This window comes from Phallusia mammillata, chromosome 3, assembly GCF_965637545.1.
Source record: "Phallusia mammillata chromosome 3, kaPhaMamm4.hap1.1, whole genome shotgun sequence".
Taxonomy (NCBI): domain Eukaryota; kingdom Metazoa; phylum Chordata; class Ascidiacea; order Phlebobranchia; family Ascidiidae; genus Phallusia; species Phallusia mammillata.
Genome location: NC_137254.1, coordinates 17,186,001 through 17,208,893, shown reverse-complemented (window position 1 = coordinate 17,208,893; position 22,893 = coordinate 17,186,001). Strand labels below are relative to the sequence as shown.

The 22,893-nt window shown below is 37.3% G+C and overlaps 2 long non-coding RNA genes across 2 annotated transcripts; one reads left to right on the top strand and one right to left on the bottom strand.

The window, feature by feature from the left end:
• Positions 1 to 1,690: 1,690 nt before the first annotated feature.
• On the bottom strand, positions 1,691 to 6,920 carry LOC145218653 (uncharacterized). Its single transcript, XR_013857684.1, has 6 exons — positions 3,666 to 6,920; positions 3,275 to 3,339; positions 2,988 to 3,122; positions 2,343 to 2,408; positions 2,167 to 2,268; positions 1,691 to 1,935 (listed from the first exon to the last, which is right to left on the bottom strand). It is a non-coding gene; the product is annotated as an uncharacterized LOC145218653 (long non-coding RNA).
• A 4,996-nt stretch (positions 6,921 to 11,916) lies between these two features.
• On the top strand, positions 11,917 to 17,420 carry LOC145217545 (uncharacterized). Its single transcript, XR_013857430.1, has 3 exons — positions 11,917 to 12,421; positions 13,056 to 14,646; positions 15,453 to 17,420. It is a non-coding gene; the product is annotated as an uncharacterized LOC145217545 (long non-coding RNA).
• The last annotated feature ends 5,473 nt before the right edge of the window (positions 17,421 to 22,893 follow it).

Genomic DNA, 22,893 nt, shown 5'->3' with positions numbered 1-22,893 from the left:
GATATTTGGATGCAGTGAAGCCTCTGCTACATATTGATTTCATTTTTGGAACGAAGATGTTCATTATTCCTGCGAATATAAAGCTAAACTTACGACAAGTTATCTTGTATGCGCGTAGCCCGTGTGGTGACCAAATGCTACCACCCTGTTGAGTGGCCTTAAAGCATTATAAACGTTAATATTTTGGAATATTTGGATGCTGTAAAGCCTTTGCTACATAACGGTTTTATTTTTGGAAAGAAAGATGTATATTTAGGAACACTATACACGGACTTGAAAAATAGTTAATCATAAACATTACTGCCAAGGTAGTGGTGTATAGAGAATACATCGTTCAGACGTTTCGACAATCTCTGTTGTCATCATCAGTTCATGTTTGTACAGTTATCCTTCTTGTGTCTTGCCACGCGCAAACCAGTATCACTCTACTTTTCCCAGGATACTCGACAAAAAAAAATTAAAAGTTAATTTCGGGTGTATATAAAATACATCGTTCAGACGTTCTGAAAACTAGCTTATGTTATTTACAAATAATACAAACAAAAATCGTAAAATGGTGACATGAATGTTTAGTTTGTTGTGAAATACGTTTTAAGAAATGTAAGTGCATTGATTGATCAATCAAACAAATTGCTGTGCAATTTAGTTGCAAAGTATCCAGCGGAAGAAAATGATCTTTCAGATTCGATACTCGTAGGCGGAAACTCGTAGAGAATTTCGAGGTTAAATGTGCGATTGCCAGTGCCATAAAATGGCACCTTGGAGGAAAGTTGTGTCCTTGGAGGAAGTTGTGGAAACATATTTAGAAAGACTTTTTTCCCATGTTCTACTGGTAGAAACTTCTTCGCTGCTGGTGGAAGCTTCTGAGGTTGCCAGTATTTCTTGGCTTGCTGATGACGCTTCTTCTGGGAAGAGCTTTGACAGATACGATTTCGAATTGGATATTAAAACGTCGTCGTCAGGCAGAAAATAAACCTAAAGGCACCATCAGCTGTCATCAACGTGGCATCCCGAGTCGAAATTGGTTTTAAAGCCTAAACGACGGGCTTGGACGTCAATTTCAAAATCAATGGATGCCTTTGAAACTTGATTTTTTATTCTTAAGTGTGTTTGTAGCATGCTTAACAAACTGTTCCACCTAGTTTTGCAATCCAGCGGCATCTGAAGTTCGTTGCCCAACGCCTCTTTGACGTACACTTGCAATTTATCGATTTTAGTGGGGGATGCCTAAAATTCGTGCAAGTTTGCATACTTTTTACACGGCCAAAAATCCCAGCAGACACATGTACGTCATATAGACGTCGAATTGTGGTCACGACCAGTGGTCGCAAATTGGTACATTTGTGGTGAAAAATGCAAATTCAAAAGACGTCGATAACGGTCCCAAATTAAGACGTATTTAACTGGACGTCGGATTGACGTCGAAACTTATTCGTTTTTTCTACTAGTGGTCAAAACCTGGTACGTTTTTGGTCGAAAGTGCAAATGCAAGAGACGTTGATAACGGTCCCAAATTAAGACGTGTTTAGCTAGACGTCAATTTGACGTCGAAATTCATTCGTTGATCTCCTTTCGGATGCCTATTCTGCGTCGATATTTAGTCGAAAACCCATGTCCAAAAGACGCCTGTTCTCGCCTATCAACGTCCATTTTTCGTCTGTACAAGACGTCAAATAGCCAGTTAAAAAAGTTCAAGTTAGAAATATTTAATGAAAGGAAACGAAGATGCATGAAAAGAATGCGAAAAAGTAAAATGAACAACACCACTGGTCCAGTTCAACTGGTACCCAACATGACAAGTTCAAGTGGGCGAACTTGAATTGGAGGACAAGCGACCTCCTTTTCAAGCAGGCGCATGTTTCAAGTAACCCCCAACCCCAACGTCCTCTGTATATGCGGTCTCCAGCACATTTGGATGAAGTTCCAGCACTGCCTCTGCAAAAAATGGTTTTGTAAGAAAAACAAGCCAATCTTTATTATACAAGAACACACGAGAGAATAGGTCAATTTGAAAATGGGGAACGCAGAAGGTAAAAATTGGGAGAGGACCCATAATAAAAGACATGCAACATGTTGCTTTAATGGCAAAGCAGAATAGTTGCCTGAAAGCATGCCTGAAATGTATACATGTAGAAAATAAATATTGTGACAAAAGAAGCAACTTACCAAGTATAACTTAATGGGGATAATAATACGGATTTTGAAAAAGTCACTTTTCCATACCCTCCTTGAAGGTTCATGTTTGCCATAAACGAATTTGTAAACATTCTACAGAAAAGGATACCGAGTTAATTTTGTTATTGCATTAATTCAAAAGCATCTGCATCCAAAACCATTTTTACCTTTTCAGAATTTAATTTGACACTGTCTTTAGCCGTGTTCCTACCAATACGTTTCAGTTGTAGTCTCTGTAGAACATTAACATAAATGGATTGTTTTCAACTGAACAAAATGCCTGTGTTACTGATAGCATTTGAAACAAAAAATGAATTTTAAAGTGGGTTGGAAACCACATATTAAAGGAGTGGTACTAAACACTGTATGGTACCACATGTTAAGTTCTCAAAAAGCTCTTCTCATCTGTATTTTTGAGTTAATTATAAATGTACAAAAATTTTCTGTCAACATATTTATGTTTTGCAAAAATGAGCCATTCTTGGCTATTTTTTAAATATTCAGAAAACAATTTATGCCGCAACTAGTAAAGTTTAATCCAGAACCTATTTGTTGGTCTGTGATGTTTCACACACTTTCCTGAGATACTGTGCAGCGTTCGGTACCACCAGAAGTGTCGACATTTAAAGTTGACCAAATGTTGACTACCAATAAACTAATTTGGGTAACGGAGAAAAAATTGCATCTTCAGATATTATATTTGTGTTTTATGACAAACTTTTTAAGAATTAATCAAAATTGTACTACACAAAAGTACCTTTTATGAACATTACAAATCAATTTGTAATTGGCTTGCAAACAAAAATACTTACCAGCATGTTTTGCTGTTTTTCATTTTCAAACTGTAACTCCATTGTTTAACCCTTATATATTACTGATCTTCTCAAGATGAAATGGATCTGTTTGGGGGAGGTGATTTCGTCCAATTCAAACCTTTCTTTGAAAACCTAAATAACGTTGTACTTTGTTGTACTATACTGTATATGCTTACTTAAAATGCAGTATATTCAAACAAACAAAAAGCACAATCAAGACAAACCATTTTCTACCCACAAAACAAGTTTTACCAATTACAAAAAACAATAAAGCTCAAACTTACGAAGTTGTGACATTGCAGTTTTGCCGAAAGCCCTCCATTTAAGTTGGTAGAAGTTGTGCTGAAATCTGCACCATAAAAAAGTTTACCTTGAAAGGAAACATTTTTGCACCATGATATGTATACATTCTTAACGACAATGCAAAAAGGAAATTGATTGCCATAAACTTGGTGGGTACCAGGGACAGGTGACTCACAGAGTTCATCAACAAAACTTATATTTAATTCTTTCATTCGATGCATGTTCTGGAAATGCAATACATTTAATGTTGGTTAACTAATGGGGCAGCACATACATGTACAAAAACACTAATGTACACATGTTCATGGTAACTAATTAAATGAGAACATCAACCATGGAAATAATGAAGCAAAACACAAAAACTTTGTAAACCTTTTCGGCATTGAGGTAATTCGTTTCTTCCTCTGGAACATCAGGAACTGGTATTACCTCCAGTTCGCAGTCACCAGATTCTGAGGGTTCTTTACACAATAATTTACTATGCAGGAGTTAAATATACAGTTTTTTAACCAGCTGTAGCAAATTTGTATCAATTTTTTTTTTTTTTAAACTTAATTTCTATTTTCATTATTTAACATATCAAAAAGTAAAGTTTGCTGTATACTAAAGAGACGCAGTGCAGATTTTATGACGTTACTTAAAACAAAACAATTGTCTTAAAAGCCAAAATAATTTGTGGCTTGAACCTATTCCACATTAATTTAACAGAGTGGAAAAAATGGGCCTAGCCTAACTCAAATCACCATTCTTCACCATTTATTGCACTTCTTTTATCCTGCCTCAATGGAATATCACTTATAATACAGACCGTGGTGTATATCACTATCACTGGATGATGATGAAAACATGACATTAACTGCTTTATTCAATTTCCTGTATCGCCTCCAATACGCCATAATCTCTTTAGACACAATAACGGTACTTCGTTAATAAAAAAAACAAATCTATGAACAAAAGCTACAACTGACTTCGCCTTATACCAGTTACCACGTTCGGTTCCGCGATGCGTCTTTCTTTCTCACTGGGCTCGGAGTTTGCGCGGGAAAGAAAATACGTCACAGATTTTGAGCGAGAATAAAAAAGTAGCGCCCAATTTAAATTCAAAGTTCTGACAATAAGTTTGATGGACATCCCGGCATAAACATTGCAGCGATAACCGCTGGGACGGGGTCAAACATCAAATGATTTTTCCACTTGACTGCATCGATACCCAAGGGACTAGGAACAAAAGGCTTCATGGAATATTTTGGCGACGTGAAGAAAAACTTTTTAACGCAGAAAATCCATTTAACTTGCACTGAGTCTAAAGTACAATATTATTGAACTCGCAAAGAAAGGATTGTTGAAAAACATCGTTGTCGCGACACAACTTTATGCCAAGTTTTCAATATACCGGTCTCAAATCACACATTTATCGACGGAAAATATAACATAGGCTATAAAAATGACGTCGAAAATCAGTTAAAATTTTCACGTCTAAGGACGTCGATAACTAGTTCATATGTGACCGACGTAAAATCTACTAAATATTGACCTTTATTGGACGTACTGCACATGACCAAAATATGACGTTGAAAATCAGTTAAAATTTCTGCGTCTAAGGACGTCGATAACTAGTTCATATGTGACCGACGTAAAATCTATTAAATATTGACCTTTATTGGACGTACAGCACATGACCAAAATATGACGTTGAAAATCAGTTAAAATTTCTGCGTCTAAGGACGTCGATAACTAGTTCATATGTGACCGACGTAAAATCTACTAAATATTGACCTTTATTGGACGTACAGCACATGACCAAAATATGACGTCGAAAATCAGTTAAAATTTCTGCGTCTAAGGACGTCGATAACTAGTTCATATGTGACCGACGTAAAATCTACTAAATATTGACCTTTATTGGACGTACAGCACATGACCAAAATATGACGTCGAAAATCAGTTAAAATTTCTGCGTCTAAGGACGTCGATAACTAGTTGATATGTGACCAACGTAAAATCTACCAAATTTTGACCTCTATACGACGTCCAAAAATGTCCAAACAAATGACATGTGACTTGGCCTGTATTTCGACCAAATATGTAAGTCGAAAAGACGTCTGAACTTCGACCCTCTGGTTTGGTATTTACCAAAACTGGACGTCTAATAGACGTAGTAATCACGGACCAATAACGACCGAACGTCGAAATTCGTCGATTCGACGTCGCGACATCATTTCGACATCTATTCAACGTCGATAGGACGTCGTGTGTCTGCTGGGATACTTCAAACAAGAAACAAATATATTTGTACAAAGCAAAACTTGCCCATTTAGTGTACAGTCCGGTGTGTGTAGGTTTTCGATACACCGTCGTGGACACTTTTCCAATTCCTGTCCTGTTCACGAGCACGTTCATAAAGGTGATGCATCCATTCTACTCCAATTCCTGCGTGAACGATATTCCTGGAACAATACTATTGATGTTTTGAAAAAAATGAGATCTCGACGGTTATTGATCTACCAGGAACAAGTCGGTGACCCGGCGTTCTTTCAGTAGCTGTGGCGATGACCAGCTACTGTCTCTGATAGAAAAAGGTTGAGACATAATTTACCATACAGACTGATGCACAATTGCTTGAGCCGTATGCGACTGGAGTTGCTTAGGTAACTACCCAGCTCATGGAATACATACTCCTGTTTTAAAATGTGTAAGCGGACACTTTCATCCATACCCTCTTCCCATACCGAAACGGTTGACAACTCGTCCGTATCGGACTTCCCATACAACTGTTTTAATGTCGTCGGTTTCAATTCCAGTTCCTGTTGCTTCTTCGGGTAAGTCGATGGGTGCCCTTTGCGGTAATTTGTATACAACATCGCAAACCGCAAGATGCAAAGCATGGGCGAAGCATTGTCGGTGTTGTACAGGTGCCAGCTCGATAAACTTTACCATCACCGCGGTACCGTCAGTTTCGCATCCAAAAGTATGCGTATCAAAAGTTATTTCGAATTCTTCCAGCCGACAGCGCACCAAAGACACTTGTTGCAGCGGGTAGGCTTCCAAAAACTCTTATCATCCTAAGGCTCCAAAACTTTCCGTCGTGGGCATGACCTTCTGTTTTTTACAGATGTGTATTCGTCCAGGGAAATACCGAATTTTAACTCCTTTGCAATAGAGTTTTTTGCCGTTTCATAAATTTTGAAAACAAATTGTCGCGCTTTATCTTTGCCACTAGGAAATTAAAAGCCTTCTGTCACCTGAGCCTTTCTTATGAATCGGCTGTTTTCGATTTGGCGAAATGTTAGCCCATCAACAGCAGCTAACCTTGCTACTGTCTCTTCGAGATCGATACTTTCTTTTGATTCAAACAGCTCTGCTTTCGTGGAATCGCAATTTCCTGATGCTTTAACTGCAGGTGTCGTCTCAGCAAACCACTAGTGGAGGACCCTTTGCAACTAATAATTGCATTTGGGATAAAAATATTGCATTTTTGTAAAATGCAGCCACACTGACGATTCTATATTTCTTCTACTTGGCTTCTGCATGTTGATTTAACAGTAATCTCAGATGTAAACGTGTCGATAGCAATGTTTAACAAGTAACAATAAGATTTTCGTGACAAAGCCGAGTCAAAAGACAAAACCCACGCTGTGAATTGACCTAAAAACGTTTCGCTCCTTCATTTTCAGCACAATTAAACGGATCGCACGTCTCAGAATCAGCGGGAAGTCATCTTCGGTCTTAACATATTGACCTCTGGTTTGCGATTCTTGTAACATTGCGTCAAAAGATCAAACGTCAACACAACACTTTTGTTCTACAGCTTTGCTGTGGTGTCAGGGCTTTTTAAAAATAGGCGCTTGGCTACAACACCAAATGCTGGGGTCGTTGGGTCGGGATGAGAGCTTGTAGTTGCTAACTCAATCTTATATATCCGTTATGGGTGCCCTATTTACCAACGCACGTTAGTAGCCCAAAAAGGGCGTTTAAAATTAAACAATATTGTTTCAAACCCCTCACCCCGACGCTGAAAGTCCTGACCAGGAGAAGAGAATTCAATTTGATTTCGCGGGGCGATTAACGTCAGGTTTAGCAAAGTAGGGATATTGACATGTTTTTTTAACTGCGTGAAAAACAAGCAAAAAAAATAAAAAAGCTGCTTTTTAACGAATTTTGCGCTGTTACCGTATTCCCGTGAATTTGGAAAAAAATCCCGGGATTCGGGAAGAAGATTTTGCCGGGAACTTCCCGTCGAAACATTCCCGGGAAGGAACCCTAGTCACTACTAACTATTTGCTTTATCCTGACTTAATCCCAGTGATGTTTTTCCTATTACACCAGTGCGTATAGTTTCCCGGCCATGATAGCTAAATTTAAAGCGATACTCTGGGAACTCTTTTGGCATTGGTCTGGATAAATTGGGCACCACAGATAAATCATCCAAAATTTCTGAACTGTCATTTGGAACATCAAATAACCCAATGGTATGTGCATGGAAAAGCTTTCTTTAAGGTGTCAAATTCTGTTTCTATAATAGTGTTATTAGAATCAATACAGTCACTAACATTTTAGGAAGTCAAAAATCTGCATAGGCTTGCTCCTCAGGAACTGATATTCTATCTAAAAAATCCCCGGGTTTCAATTATAGTTTCCTCCAAAGAGGAGTTTATTTTTTAATATTTAATTGTTACATGCACCTCCTAACACAAATAAAGCAACAGTAAAACGTGCTAAATGTTACTGCAAGCAGCAGTGACCACACTTTATCGCCGCGCTAAGCAAAATAGTCATTTTCGCGCCACTGTATTTTTCCCGCTCTGCCACGAGTTATAAATTACGTCACTGAAGTTTGAACATTTAACCAATGAGCGGGCGCGCAGACTTAACGCGTCGTATGCCGACGGTATCATACAATACAATAGTTGTTTCATTTTGATCTCACGAATGGATAGTTGGAAAAAAGTAAACTTGGGCAATTTGCATTTACTTTGGAGACGATAATATGCCGAAAGTGCAATCTAGCTATCAGTGTGTAAGGCGGTTTTAAAAAATCTGTTGTCAGTAAAGAGACATGTAAACAAAAATCATGCTACCCTCGCTAAATCACGTGGCTGTTGTAGTGTAATCTTATGTATCCACAAACAATTTCTCTCCTTATTCCATGTGGGTCATACTAAAACTTTGTCAGACCTAAGTTTTTGCTGGAAGTCACAAATAACGCATAAATTTGTTTTAATAATATTTCATGCTATGAGTAAAGTGTTGTTTTTTCCACTGTTTGTGCCTTTTCATAGTGTCAGACTTTGTTGAAATGTTCCACTATAGCTAATTTATTTTACCCAATAAGTTATTATTTTGGGTGAGACATAGAGTTGGGTATATTATAAAAATACCCCAGTAATTAGGCAAATCTAACTACGCAAAATTTGTATTTGGGTTGCACAAAACATTGCCCAATACAATTGGGTAAAATAAAAATTACCCAAAACTTATTTTGGGGTAAAAATAATATTACCTAAAAAGTCGGGTTACCAATTCCATTACCCAACATTTTGCTTGGGCAATAACAGAATATGCCCATTAAAGTTGGGAAAATCTTATTGTTACATATTTGTCAAAGGCCCACGGTCATTACCCAACTAATCTAACAGTGTACTTTCCGGAGTTGAATGGCGCAACTGATTATTATCTAACGTAGCTTAGGGAACAACAAGTAAACAACGTCAAAATAACTCTTCGAGATCATCAATATTTCGTGCGGAAAACTGCAATAAAGAACTTCCCGACAATTGGAGTGCACTTGCAGCCCTTCAGCTGTACTATTTCTTATTTCTACTGCAAAGGGTCAAAGTGACGTGTAACGTAAACACAAATCAAAATGGAAGACAAAGTCTAATTTTTATTAGCAAAATCACAGAAATTTCCAGAGAACACATGTATATGAACATCATTGTTTTTGCAACAAATGGGTACCCACATGTCTATACGAATTTGTAAATGCTGCGGGTGAACTGCTGGGCCATTCCGGTCAAATTTGGGTCACAGCACAAGTACTTGCACTCGGTAGGGACTTGCATTTTATACCATTCTTCAAATCTTGGCAACCATGACCGAACTCCACAGTTATACCTTTCGGTAGCCCAAGAGGAGGTAAGCTCGGACTTCCTGTTACAATTTATCAACTGACCAAGTGTCACATTAAAACAAGGTTACTTTTAGTCAGTCCTCTGCAAATTAAAACAATAGTGTTTGTAGACAGTTACTTCCAGTGCATGGTTTGTTGAACCATTTTCAGAAATGACAGGAGAAAGAATCTTGAAAAATTTCTCAAAATCCTATTTAAACAATGGGTATGGTCAGGTTGACCATTACATACATTTGTGCATTTGAAACGAATTTTCGTTTCGAAATGGCCAAATTCGTTTCGAAATCACGAATTTTGTTTTGGAAACAATTTTTTTGGCCAAATTTGTTTCGAAATTCGTTTTCGAAGCAAATTTGCCAAAAAAATCTGCCAAACAAAAATTTGTTTCCGTAAACTCGAAACGAATTTTTGCTCAGAAAATTGTGCTTTCGTTCAATGTCGATAAAGAGCTCAAAAATGGCGAATTTCTTGAAAATAATTTTCGAAACAAATTTGTTTCCACTTCGTAGAAAATTTGTTACTTACCAAGTTTGTAGAGCTCTTCTGGCAAATTGCTCTACAAACTTGATATTATGCCTGGCAATAGCTTACATTTAAGTACTTTCTTCACGACGTTTACATAGCAAATAGCCTTGTATTGTGTTTTATTAAGAATATGTTTTAGCTGCTGGTCACCTTTTACCAAAATAAACTCATCTAAAAAACAACCCAACTTGTGGGGGTGTCAGAAGTGCACTTGAATTAAAAAAAAATAAAACTTTAAATCCATTGCATTTGCTAATAAGGTTTTATGCACTTAACATTGAACATTTTGTAACAAACTAATTGTGTTTCTCCAATAACATTTTATGTAGTGTGAATCAACATGTGCCTTTTCAAATGTTCACCACGTTGAAACGTTTTTTCACAAACGTCACATTGGTAAGGTTTCTCATTTGCGTGTGTCAACATGTGTCTTTTCAAACTTCCAGTAAGACCAAATCTGTCTCCACAAACATCACATTGATGGCGTTTTTCTTTGGTGTGAGTCAACATGTGTTTTGTCAAATCACTTCTGCGCCTAAATCTTTTGTTGCAAATGTCACATTGATATTTTTTCTTGTCGGTGTGAGTCAACATGTGTGTTTTTAACGTTTCTCTTAGCCCAAATGTTTTCTCACAAACATCACATCGATGCGGTTTTGCTTTTGTTTGAGTTAGCATGTGCGTTTTCATATTGTCACTGCGGCTAAACCATTTATTACAAACATGGCATCCGTAGTGTTTCTCCTTAGTGTGAGATAACATGTGCATTTTCAACAGTCCATCCGGCTAAATCGTTTCTCACATACACCACACGAAAGCGGTTTCTCATCGCTGTGAGTCAGCTTGTGTCTTTTCATATTTCCTCGACGGCTAAATATTTTGTCACATACCTCACATCGATGGCAGTTGTATTTTTTGTTGTAAATATGACTAACTCGTTTCAAGTCATCATCAGATTTGCCGGTATAAGTAATGTCTTGCTCTACACTTTCTTTTCTGAAATCTTTTGTACAAAATCCAGCATTCAATGAGCCCTTGTGAGGTTCTTGCAAAGAATGCTGTAGAAAGATTGCAGATAAACATGATTCTTTTGCAGAGTCTGGAAGTTGTGCATCCATAAGCTCAGAGATCGATTTTTGCATCCTCGTGGTAACTTTTAATAATTTGTTTTGTATCTGCAATAACGTGAAATACATCTTTATCTAATAACGAACGCTTAAATTTCGGCAAGCTTTTTGACAAGCTTGAAGTATTACATTGACAGCTGTATAATGTCAGGAAATCGTTGCCATAAGGCACAGATTAAATCACTATTCACGCCACAAACAATTTAAGCGTTTGTCTCGCAGCTTTGTCGCGATACGAGTCAACTATCAGGTTGTATTTTCTTGCCAACCTAAATCATTTTGGTCCGGGGTTGGGGGAAGTAAAGCTGTCCTTGCACTGTGTGGGTGTCCTAAAGTCCAAGCTCAAATATATGTAGTAACTTATTGAAGTTAATTGATTAATGGCAGTTAGGCTGCTGTTAACTCATTTATTAAGTAATACATGTCCTGACGACTTTGGGTTTTGCTGCTTCTTGCAATCATTATATGAAATAAACAAACCTTCTACATGTCTTCTCTCTCTCAGCTGTAGCCAATTTTTTGTTTTAAACAACGCATTCTAGTTCATCTAAGTGTGTTCTGACTGTCGAACCAGCACACGAACCAAGATGTAAGACCGCAGTGACCCGTTGCTACAGTCTTGTTAAAAGAAAAAGGGGACTACGACGTTGTTTAGAAGTGTGGTTCTCCAGCAGACTTCGTGTAAAGTTTGGTGCTGGCGGACACTTATCAGTTAGTGCAAGGCATGGCGTCTCGAAGGTTGATTATCATAAATGATAAATATAAAAACGTAATACTGTTTGTTGAAAAAAGGGTGCAATGTGATTTATGTTTGACGTTTCACGCTTAATGTTTAAGGTCGTATGGCTGGCCATTAAATTGTTATACGATTAATGTTACAGTTTAGATAAACTTTAGGATCAACTCATTTTGAAACTATAGTTTCAAAAGTAATTAAAAAACTTCTTCACAAGCACATTGTCAACTTTTTAGAATTTAATCAACTTCTGAACCCGAACAATTCTGGCTTTCGCACTCCACTATAACCATTCTGATATATGGGGCGCCGTTGTCGAATAAATTAAGTTGCAGCAAGATAGGTTATCTTGCGGCAACTTAGTTAACTTGCAACGAAACTTAGCTAACTTGCAACGCTAAGTTGCCGCAAGATAGCTAACTTGCGACGCTAAGTTGTCGCAACTTAGCTATCTTGCGAGTAGTAAATCAGTTGACTCCAGTTGTTACTACACTATCAAGGCAACAAACCGGACGTGTCAGTGCTTAATACTTGTAGAACTCTTACTGGACAATCAACTTCCCGGAGTGGACAGGTGCATCGCCAGCTGGGGACAAGGCAGACAAATAATGTATGTAAAATCGCAAGCTATAGATTTCTAAACATGTTTGTATCTGTTTATACCAGTAGTTCTCAAACTGTGCGTCGCGACGCCCTGCTGCGTCGTTTCAATTTTTCAAGGGCGTCGCAGAATAGTTCCGTTTCGTAACTTTTTATTGTTGTACTAATAAACACAACTTTAATAATAATTATCCTTACTAACTTTTATTTGCTGGTGCGTCGCAAGTCCAGAAAACTTTTCCAGAGGCGTCGCAACAAAAAAAAGTTTGAGAACCACTGCAGTACACTATTGCGGCAACCACATTAAAAAGAACAAAAACAATCCAGGGGCAAATTAATTTTTGTTTAGCTTCTGATGAAAAAAAAAACTCTTACAATCGTCGCAATTATGATTTACCCGTGTCAACTGTTTATGCGTGAGTTATGTCAACCCAAAAATGTTTAACAATTTATTACTAGCGCCTCGTCCGCATGTTTTACCATACTTAGCCACTAACTTTGTATGCTTCTTTAAGACATTATTTAACGAGATTCAACCGTAAGGAAGCACAATTTACAGAAACAATTGAAAATTAACTATTGAAGGTTTGCGTAAACATTTAAAAATACCTGCAAGTAAAATAACACTTTCGTTTATTTGACAGAGTTTGTTCTGAAGTTTTCTCTCGCTTCAAAATAACTTACACTACAGCAGTGGTTCTTAACGCTGACTCAGGGGTTCGACGAAGGTCTATTGGAGTACAACACAAATACTCGTATTCGTTAAACTTTAGGGTTCTATAGTCTCCAAAAAATGGCAGTTTTTATTTGCTAAATGTCAAAACACTAAAAGGTTGCACTAAGGCAGGGAGTTACTTACTACCGCAGGCCGCATGAATTGCACAACATTTTCGGGCGGAACAAATATTTTCAAATTCCGCGTAAAATTACCCAAAGCACAAGTGGTTTTATATATCATCTCTCCAGGTTTGATTTTTTTGCTGCTACATGTTTGCAACAAACAAGGCATGCAGATTTGTCACTTATTTAGACTAAAAAATAGATTATCCATTCTTTCCGGATACCCCTAGCTCCATTACCGATCTGTCTTGTTTTCCAAATACAATTTCAAAATACGTTTAGTGTCCTGTCTTTTTTGATCCAGCTACATAGTTAATACTAGTGTTTCATACCGGAACGAAACGGAACGTTATACCGGAACGAAATAAAAAATATTCAAGATACCGGAACGCAACGAAATACCGTTATTTTTTATTCCGGTATTTCGTTCTGGACATTTGTCATGAAACAATTGCTGAAAATTTCGCGCCGTTGAACTATGATAAAAATTGAAGCTCCACAATTTACATCCGTTTGACCATCATTGACAAATGTTATGTGACGTAACAACTACCGACAATAATTGTTGGGTGTTGCAACTTTCTTTATTTTTTCGCTTAATAGCTGTAAAGACCACAAAAATGTTCTTTTGTTAAGACCGAAATACCGTTCTAAATTTATTTCGGTCAGACCGGAACGAATTGAATTTATCGGTCCAGAACGAAATAAATAATTTGCTCAGAACGAATAACGTTATTTGATTTCGTTCCGTTCCGGCATGAAACACTGGTTAATACACACCAACATGTCATTTCTGGAAAATTGTATTTGGCACAATCATTGCAGTTGCTTAATTAGCTGTACAAGATGGAAAACTTTTGGATGAGTAGTATTCTTTTTTCTCTTCAAGTTTTTGCTGCCAAGTACCCGAAAGAAAATGCAAAACAGTTTAGTTTGTGTAACACCTTGAGCTACAAGAATGTTTACAGATATTTTGAAGTTTTGTATCTAACCCACATACCTTTGAATTAATTCCAGGGTGGCCACAACCTGGACAGGGTACTCTATGTTGTATACATAGTAACAGCAAAAGCAGTAGGCAAGGGCCCCAAAAAATTGTCTGTCGAAATCAACTTCAATCCTTACAGAACTATGAATTCTGTTCCCAATCCATACGAGATCCCTGTGCAAAAAAATGATTATTTAATTACAAATGATATAGTATAAGAACATTTATGTCACATGTTTAAATATTGTTTTGTATACAGAGTTTTGTTACATAAACATTTAGGCATTCACCTATTTTTAATGATACTGGCTGTTGTAACCCAAACATTTATAGAGCAAGGAGATATAACTTACAAGAAAGCATTTGGAGAGGACTTGAACATCCTCCATGAAATATGCGGCGAAAAGGTTGATTATGTTGATAAGTCTCGGAAGACTGCTTTCCATTGTTTGTTAAGATTTTGAATTATGTATGTTGGCTTGTGTCTTGTTAAATATTTTTTTAGCACGAATGGACATTTAAAAACACGCTTGTGAGCTGTTTGTGAAAACGTTTAATGACTTTGGATTTTTGGAAATTATTTTTTCTGCAGATTTAGGGCGTTTTGAATTTATCTTATAGTTGAAAAGTTCAGAAAAGCAAATGTTGAACATTGTCATAGTTAAACCAATTAATATATTTTAAGTTAATTGTTTAAACCCAGTCAACAATACAACGCAACACATCGCTGATTCGAAAAAAGAAAAAAATGCATTTCTTTTTGCTTGACGTATAGTAGTGGTTTTATAAATATTTCTTTCGAGAGCCTCTAGAGTCTAGGGTAAATTACATGTGGCTTCGCGAAGTTAAAATTACCTTGCAGTTTACCACGTCCCCGGACATCACAAAGGCCTATATTAAAACTGTGGATTGACAAGACTTTGATTTGTTACTTGCAGTGAAATAGGTTTAATTTGTTGCAAAAGAATATTCGTTAATGCTCATGATGAAACTGATAACCAGCCTAGTAACCACAGACTGTTTGTAACCCTTTTGTGTGCAAACAATGCCCAAAAACAGATACACCATGCGTCACAATCTTTATTATGACGTCATAAAAAGTTAAGACTGGTCGTCAGATCGTTTTTCAGATTCATCAACTTGGAATTTAATTAGGTTGACGCTTTTTGTGCTTTCAGCGACATAACTGTTTCAATTTTTAAAATTCTTTTAGCGCCGAGACGACAAAGGAGTTGTTGGAACTGGTGGAGATTTATTCTAACGATGTTGAAATCTTTCCCATCCTGTTTGTTGAGATGTGGAGCAAGGTGTGAAGATTGAAAAGACAGATTTAAAGAAAATATTGTAACCCTAATCAATACTCTTTTATCGCGTCGCAAATAGATTTATCCTAAAACTTGTGCATGTTTCAGAAACCAAAATAATCTCCTTTGCTGTACATTAAAAAAGATTGTGTGGCATGCGAATATTTTTAATAGCTACGTGTTTTACACGGACCAAGTACTTTGTCCGACCTTAGAGTTAACATAGATTTTATATTACTGACTGCTAGAAATAAAGCATTTTTGGTTGATCGTAACGGCATACCTGTTAAGAATCGGTAAAACCATTGTTTTTACACATAGTATTTATTAAACTACAGCTTTTTGGTAGTTCATGGCATGAATATATTATGTTGTAGCTAGGTGTTTATTTGAGATACATCTTAATGGAACAACACAATGTGCGAATACGCCGCATAAGACGAGAGTCAAAGAAAGAAGGCAATCTGTTCGGTTTTCTGTAGTATGAAAGGACACGATAACGGTAGTGAGAGAGGCTGCTACAATGTAACATTTTTGTTGTCAAGAACTGTGTCAGATATCATGTAAAACGGTGTGGGTAAAGGGGAAACTGCGAAAAGTCTGGCAACTACTGTATTTATATATTGGCGACTGTCTTAACGAACTAATACAAACTAAAAGTTGGTGTATTCATGAAACCAACAACGAATATTATACGTATTTTTATTTTTTGTAATGCGAAAAAATGACACGTGGAGTGGATGCAACTATGAGGCAAAGTCCGCATTAAATGTCATCCTAAACACAATATATTGTGGTTATCATTTTACAAGTAGTCACTAAAAACAATATATTAGGATGAAACAGCATGCATATATCATATTTACGTAACACATTTTTTGGTGGGATTTTACAATTACGGCTTATTTGCGCTCCATAATCAAAAGCAACAACATTTTAAACAGATACGTTTAATTGGTGGGTTCTCTAGTGTGAGTCAAAATGTGGCAATCCAAATGACTCCTTCGTCGAAATCTTTTTTCGCAAGCAGTGCATCCAAACGGTTTCTCGTTGGTGTGGATTGACATGTGTGTTTTTAATTGGCTATGCTGGGCAAATTGTTTCTCACAAACATTACATCGATGTGGTTTCTCTTTAGTGTGGGTCATTATGTGTAGTTTTAAATTTCCCCTCCGGCGAAATCGTTTCTCACAAACGATGCACTGATGGGTTTTTTCTTCATTATGAGTCACCATGTGTGATTTTAAAAGTCTACCTTGGCCAAACGTTTTCTCGCAAATATTGCATCGATGAGGTTTCTCGTTGGTATGGGTCAGCATGTGGGTTTTTAAAGTGTGTTTTCGTTGAAACTGTTTCTCACAAACATTGCATCGATGTTTTTTTTCTTTAGTGTGAGGCACAACATGTGTGCTTTCAAAAGTCGACTTTTGCATCGATGAGGTTGTTCTCCCTGTGGGTTATGTGCTTTTTTAGATGTCCCTTTTTGCCAAACCGGTTCTCACAAACAGTACAGTAACCACATTCCACTCAAGTGCGATCATTAACTTCCCGTCTTTGCGGTGTTGGCAGAGTTGTGGTTGAAGTCTGTTCCATTTTCATGCAAGAATGTTGTTTAAAGCACATAGAAAAAGTGAATTACTTCGAATCTAAAACTCCAAAGCATATATTTGCTAAATGTTAAATTGTAGTGTCGCTATTGTCATCTGTCAAATGTATTCTTCTGCAAAATAAACATCAATAAGTGACATTTCTCTGTTTCATGTTTTTATTTTAATGTTAAATGGCGGCTAAGAATTGATTTAACTCTTTGCTACACATTTGGCTTGATAAACTTATCTAAATGCATTTAGTTGGGCTGTAAAGTCACGCGCGTCAGACTTTTGTACTCCTATAATGTACAAAGCAACAATCAATTTAACAATAAAGTTTTAAACGGTTAGGATTAACCAAATCGTCGAGCTAAATAATAGCATAAAGCAAGAATTTAATCTAAACTTTCAAATCTTAAAAAAAAGTTCACTTTTGTCTTCATTGCACATTAAGAAGTGTTGCGTTTAAAATGTACAGGATAACGTGTTGCATTATTATGTTCATCATGTCCATCAAAGTCTTCGTGCTCATTGCTAAGTCTGTGTAGCTCAGTTGGTAGAGCGCAAACCCGAAAGGCTGGTGTCATGGGTTTAAATCAGACTAGAATTTTCTACCTACGCCTTACCATACGGGAATGATTAATCCTGGCGTACCTTGATTTAGAAACAAGTGTGCCGTGACCATGTTAACTGATTGCTGGCCAATCTAACGATTTCCTACGGTGTTGTGATTCGGACTTTGACGTGCTAATAGTAGAGCGCGTGTCTTGGAAAGGCCCGTGTCATGGTTTCAAAAATCACCACAGGCTAGAAAAACGCCTACGCCTTGTTATATGGCATGGGTGGCCAAACTGCGGCTCTTTGAGCCTTTGGTTGCGGCTCTATAATGTTGTTGAGAAATAACTGCAAAAAAAGAAAGATAAACAGGAAAATATAACTTTTAAAACAGAATGGGAGGAGGAGTTTGCATTCATTAATAATGGAGGTAAACCTGTGAGTCTTATTTGTCCAGCTTCGCTCAATCATTACAAAACTAGTAACTTGAAACGTCATTACGAAGCTGAACACAAAAACGTTCCCCTCATATCAGCCTAATTTAAAACACCTTGCAGTCCAGGTGGAGACACACAGCATCACCACACAACAATCATTATTTGATAGCGTAGAGCCGTAGACTTTATTTTGCGTGAATAAATTCGTTTTTGATTTTTTGTCTTGCGGCTCTTTTTAAACTCAGTGTTGTAATATGCGGCTCGAGCATGAAGCAAGTCTGGCCACCCCTGTTATACGAGAATGCTTATTGACCGGGTAATTCGGTATAGCGTCTTCAATGGGCCTGGCTTACTATGATTTTCTGTTAACGTTTACTTTGAATACCAATTTGCTTTTACTTTTTTGAGGTTGGCACTTAGCACAAGCAGTGAAGCCACTTGTCGCACTAGTGCCTTGTATTAAACTTGCAGTAACCGTTCGGCCTTACATATAGTGTTGACTGTCTGTTTGTCAAACAATCTGATGTATTTAATTCAAAACACATCTACAGTGTGTAAAAACAAGAATACTATTCAGTAACGAAACGATTCAGAAAGACTAGCAACATGTCCTTTTGCTTGTAAGTCAGCTACGGGTCATCTTTGTTCAAAAGTTACCTATTATTCTTCAAAAACAAATGCTTACTTCATTAATTCTAGAATACCTTGTCAACTTTCTCCGTTGCTGAAATGGTGGTAACTACTTTGTCACTTTCGTGTAAGATTTACAGAACTAATACTTGGCTACGCGAAGCCTGTCAAAGGGCCAGGCCACGCCGCCGCAAGGCAAACACAGATGCACTGAGCCGTAACCGAAAGAAAAAAAGCACTCGAGTTTTATGCTGGGGACTTTTTTACCGCTGTCGGTTTTATTTTCTTTTTTTATACGGTTTGCTTTTTAACCTCAAGGTTTAACACGTTTAACTGGATAATGATTACAGAGAGCAGTTTCAGCTGCAGGTTGCATGTACTACTCGCTTTGAAAAAATACGTTTTTTGGATCAAATACATGCATTAAGCAATTTTTTTACTTGACCAATTTGGCCATATATACAGCAGAAGTAGACATGGAATTTATGGCGCTTCTGAAACCGTATGTCAAATATTTTACGCACAGTATGTAAAGGGTTTGCCACCCCTGTGTTAGCTGCAAACAATACTTGCTAGTGGTGCATTGGCAACTGAAAGCGCAACACGATGATATCGTTACCTTATCTGAAATCAAAGCAATTAGTTCAAGCGTTTTAAAATCAAACCGTTTTTAAAGACGACAAATTGTCAATGGTCGTGTCACCCCAAACAGTTTTCTGTTCGAAAAAGGTAATAAAAAACAGAACAGGTCTGGCGAAAAAGCGTGTACTAAATATGTTTTCGCCAGCACTAAACTTTACACTGCTGGAGAACGAGACTTATAAACAACGGTGTAATCCTTTTTCTTTTTAACAAGGCTGTAGGTAACGGGTCACTGCACTAGTTAATCTTGGTTGGACCGTCAGAACATACAAGATAATCTGTTTTGTTCGTGAAGAGGCAACTGACATAGAGCTTAGATGTGGAAAACATGTAGATAGGTATGTTTATTTCATATAATGATGGAATAAAGTAACAACAGCCAATGCCGTGAATACATGTATTATTTAGTCTGGGAATTAGTAGCAGCCTGGATATCATGGCCTAATTAGTACTTAAAATGCACTCAGACTGGATGAAACCCACACACGGTGGAAAGGTACAGGCTTTCTTCCCCAAAACTTGGACCAATATGATTTAGGTTGGCAAGAAAATACGACATGATAATTAACTCATGTGAAAACATAGCTGCGAGCAAAACGCCTGGAATCTTTGTGGTATGAACAGCGAAGTAATCTGTGCCTTATGGCAACGATTTCCTGACAGTATACAGCTGTCAATGTAACACTTCAGACCTGTAAATTAGCTTGGACACTGGATAACGATGCACCTAAATTGTTTCTTTTGTAGATAAAACTAAAGAAAGAAATTTACAATGAGGCTGCAGAGTTCGATCTCTAAGTTTGCGCCAATCAACAATTTCCGGATTCTACAAATCAACTCTGTTTATTTGCGATCATTTCTCAACATTCTTGCAATAAACCTCACAAACGTCCATTAAAACCTTCCAGAGAAAGAAACGTTGAGCAAGCTATTACTTATGCCGGAAAGTCGGATAATCACTTAAAACTATTTAGGCCTACTGACAACAATTACAAATCTCATCGATGTGTGGTATGTGAAAAATTGTTTAGCCGTCGGGGAAATATGAAAAGACACATGTTAACTCACAGCGATGAGAAACCGCTTACGTGTGGTGTATGTGGGAAACGATTTAGCCGGAAGGGACTTTTGAAAATACACATGTTGACTCACACTAAGGAGAAACGCCACCGATGCCATGTTTGTGACAAATGGTTTAGTCGCAGTGCAAATTTAAAAACGCACATGATAATTCACTCCAAAGCGAAACCGCATCGATGTGATGTTTGTGAGAAAACATTCGGGCTACACACCAATGTTTTCACACCAATGAGAGAAAACATCAATGTGACATTTGTAACAAACGATTTAGGCGCGGAAGTGACTTGACAAAACACATGTGCCACCAATGCGATGTGTGTGGAAACAGATTCGGTCTTATTGGAAGTTTAAAAAAAGACACATGTTGACGCACACCAATGAGAAACCCCATCGATGTGAAGTTTGTGAAAAAACATTTCAACGTGGTGAACATTTGAAAAGGCACATGTCAATTCACTCAACATAAAAAGGCAATAAACAGAGTTGCAAGGTTGTGATTCGTAAAAGGCATTACGCTTTACCCTGGCAAATACTTCATTGATAGCATCAAACTCAACATCAAAAGTTGGTGACTGGAATAGCGGGCGCGTGAAAGCGACAAGAATTGTACAGCCAATAAGTCCCAAGGAGATAGTATAATTAAAAATTGGGGTGATAAAATTGCAAAAGTTTTGATTGGTATGTTTCTTTGTTTACCACCAAAGTAATATAATAATTATACATTTTGTTGAATTTTTTGCCTCAGCGATTTGATTTCATTAGCAATCGACGAAAGAGCATTAAAATGTGCAAGACTTGTAAACCAAACATGGTATATATGTTTGTCGACGTTCTTCAATTGACACAATACAAACATAAGAAGGTTACTGCCATCAACAGTGAAATAGTTGTAGTTTTGTCTCAAAGACTTGACTGGGAAGGCGGGCTGGTCGTATGCAGACTCAATCAAGTTGTTCATCAACTGAAACGTTTATCGAATCGGCGGACTAAACATTAAATTTGTGCAAATGAGCCAAATATTGCATCAGTGGTAATGGACACTTTTTTAGAGATCAAGATTCATGGCATCTCGTTGTTTCAAGGTGCACCAAGCAATTTGTTGTTGTTTGTTTCATTTTTATCCTCGGTGGGCGGGCAACGCTCGACTGTGTTATACTCACGCCGTCGAGCTGCCTGTTTTGTAAGTCCGTTGACTCATTTTTTTATTGGATTTTTTCGGGTTTTCGGCAGTTGGTGAATTCAATTTAGTTCAACCCATCGGGAACCTCTGGGTTGGAGCAATGCCGCTAAGTTTCTTGCTCAGGGGAACACAAGCGACCGAGATAGGATTAGAACCCACAACCTTGTGAACCCAAATGCATTAATTGTTAAAACATGGAAGAGAAGTATGGCAAAGTAAAGAAAATAGTGCACAGAAAAGACAAAATAGGAAGTTTTTCTGGAATGAGGATACACACAATGAACAAATTTAATCTAGAAAAAAAAAATAAACCTGTATACTGGAGAAACAGGCCACAAACAGTCTGCTTGTGACAAAAGCAAAGAAGATTATCCTTTTGATTTGATTGAAAACTAGCAGAAACAAAACAAAACCCAACATCGCAAGATATGGAAAAGCTGTTGGGAAAAAACACTGTAAATATTGAACCAAGTCAACCTTACAACTGTAATTGCGGCTGTGAATATAAATGGGGCATAGAAGTAGGAGTTCAGAAGTATCAATAGAGTGTTTTTGTTTTTTAACTTTTCTTTTACTGCGATGTCCGTATAAAATAATGCTTCATTCAATGTGAAGGGTATTGGGAATCATAACAAACGAAAGCTATTTTTCACTTTCTTAAAGGGAAAGTATTTTATGTCGTTTTTCTCCAGGAAACGCACTCTTCAGTTGAAATCGCAGTAAAGGTGTGGCAATCCTGCTCACAAAAAAGATTTGCGAAGACGAAGATAACTCAAATCACGTTATCGGCGGTGACTTTAACATGACTCTGCAGGATAATTTAGACAAAAGTCACGGGCCTCCTTATCCCAATCGTAAATCACATAGAGGAAACCTTTCACTTTCATATTTTGCTTTCTACATTTTGTGATGAGAAAGTCAGTTTGTTGATTTTAGTTGTTTATCAGCGTTTTTGGATTGACGTTTTTTTTTAAATTCACCATTTAAAAAAAATTAAAAATGGGAAGGGTATTTTTGACGTTGTTTACTTGTATTCCCTAATCTGCGTTCATCCACTGACTGTAATCAGTTGCGCTATACAATTCCAGAAGTTAGTACACCGGGGTCATATTATGACGCGACTTTCTGATATAGTGTGTGCTATATGAATTTGAAACACTATCCATCATTTTTTGAATAATTCTATGGAAGCAAAACCAACGGCGATGCGGAAGAAACTCGTCAACAAGGTTTGCAA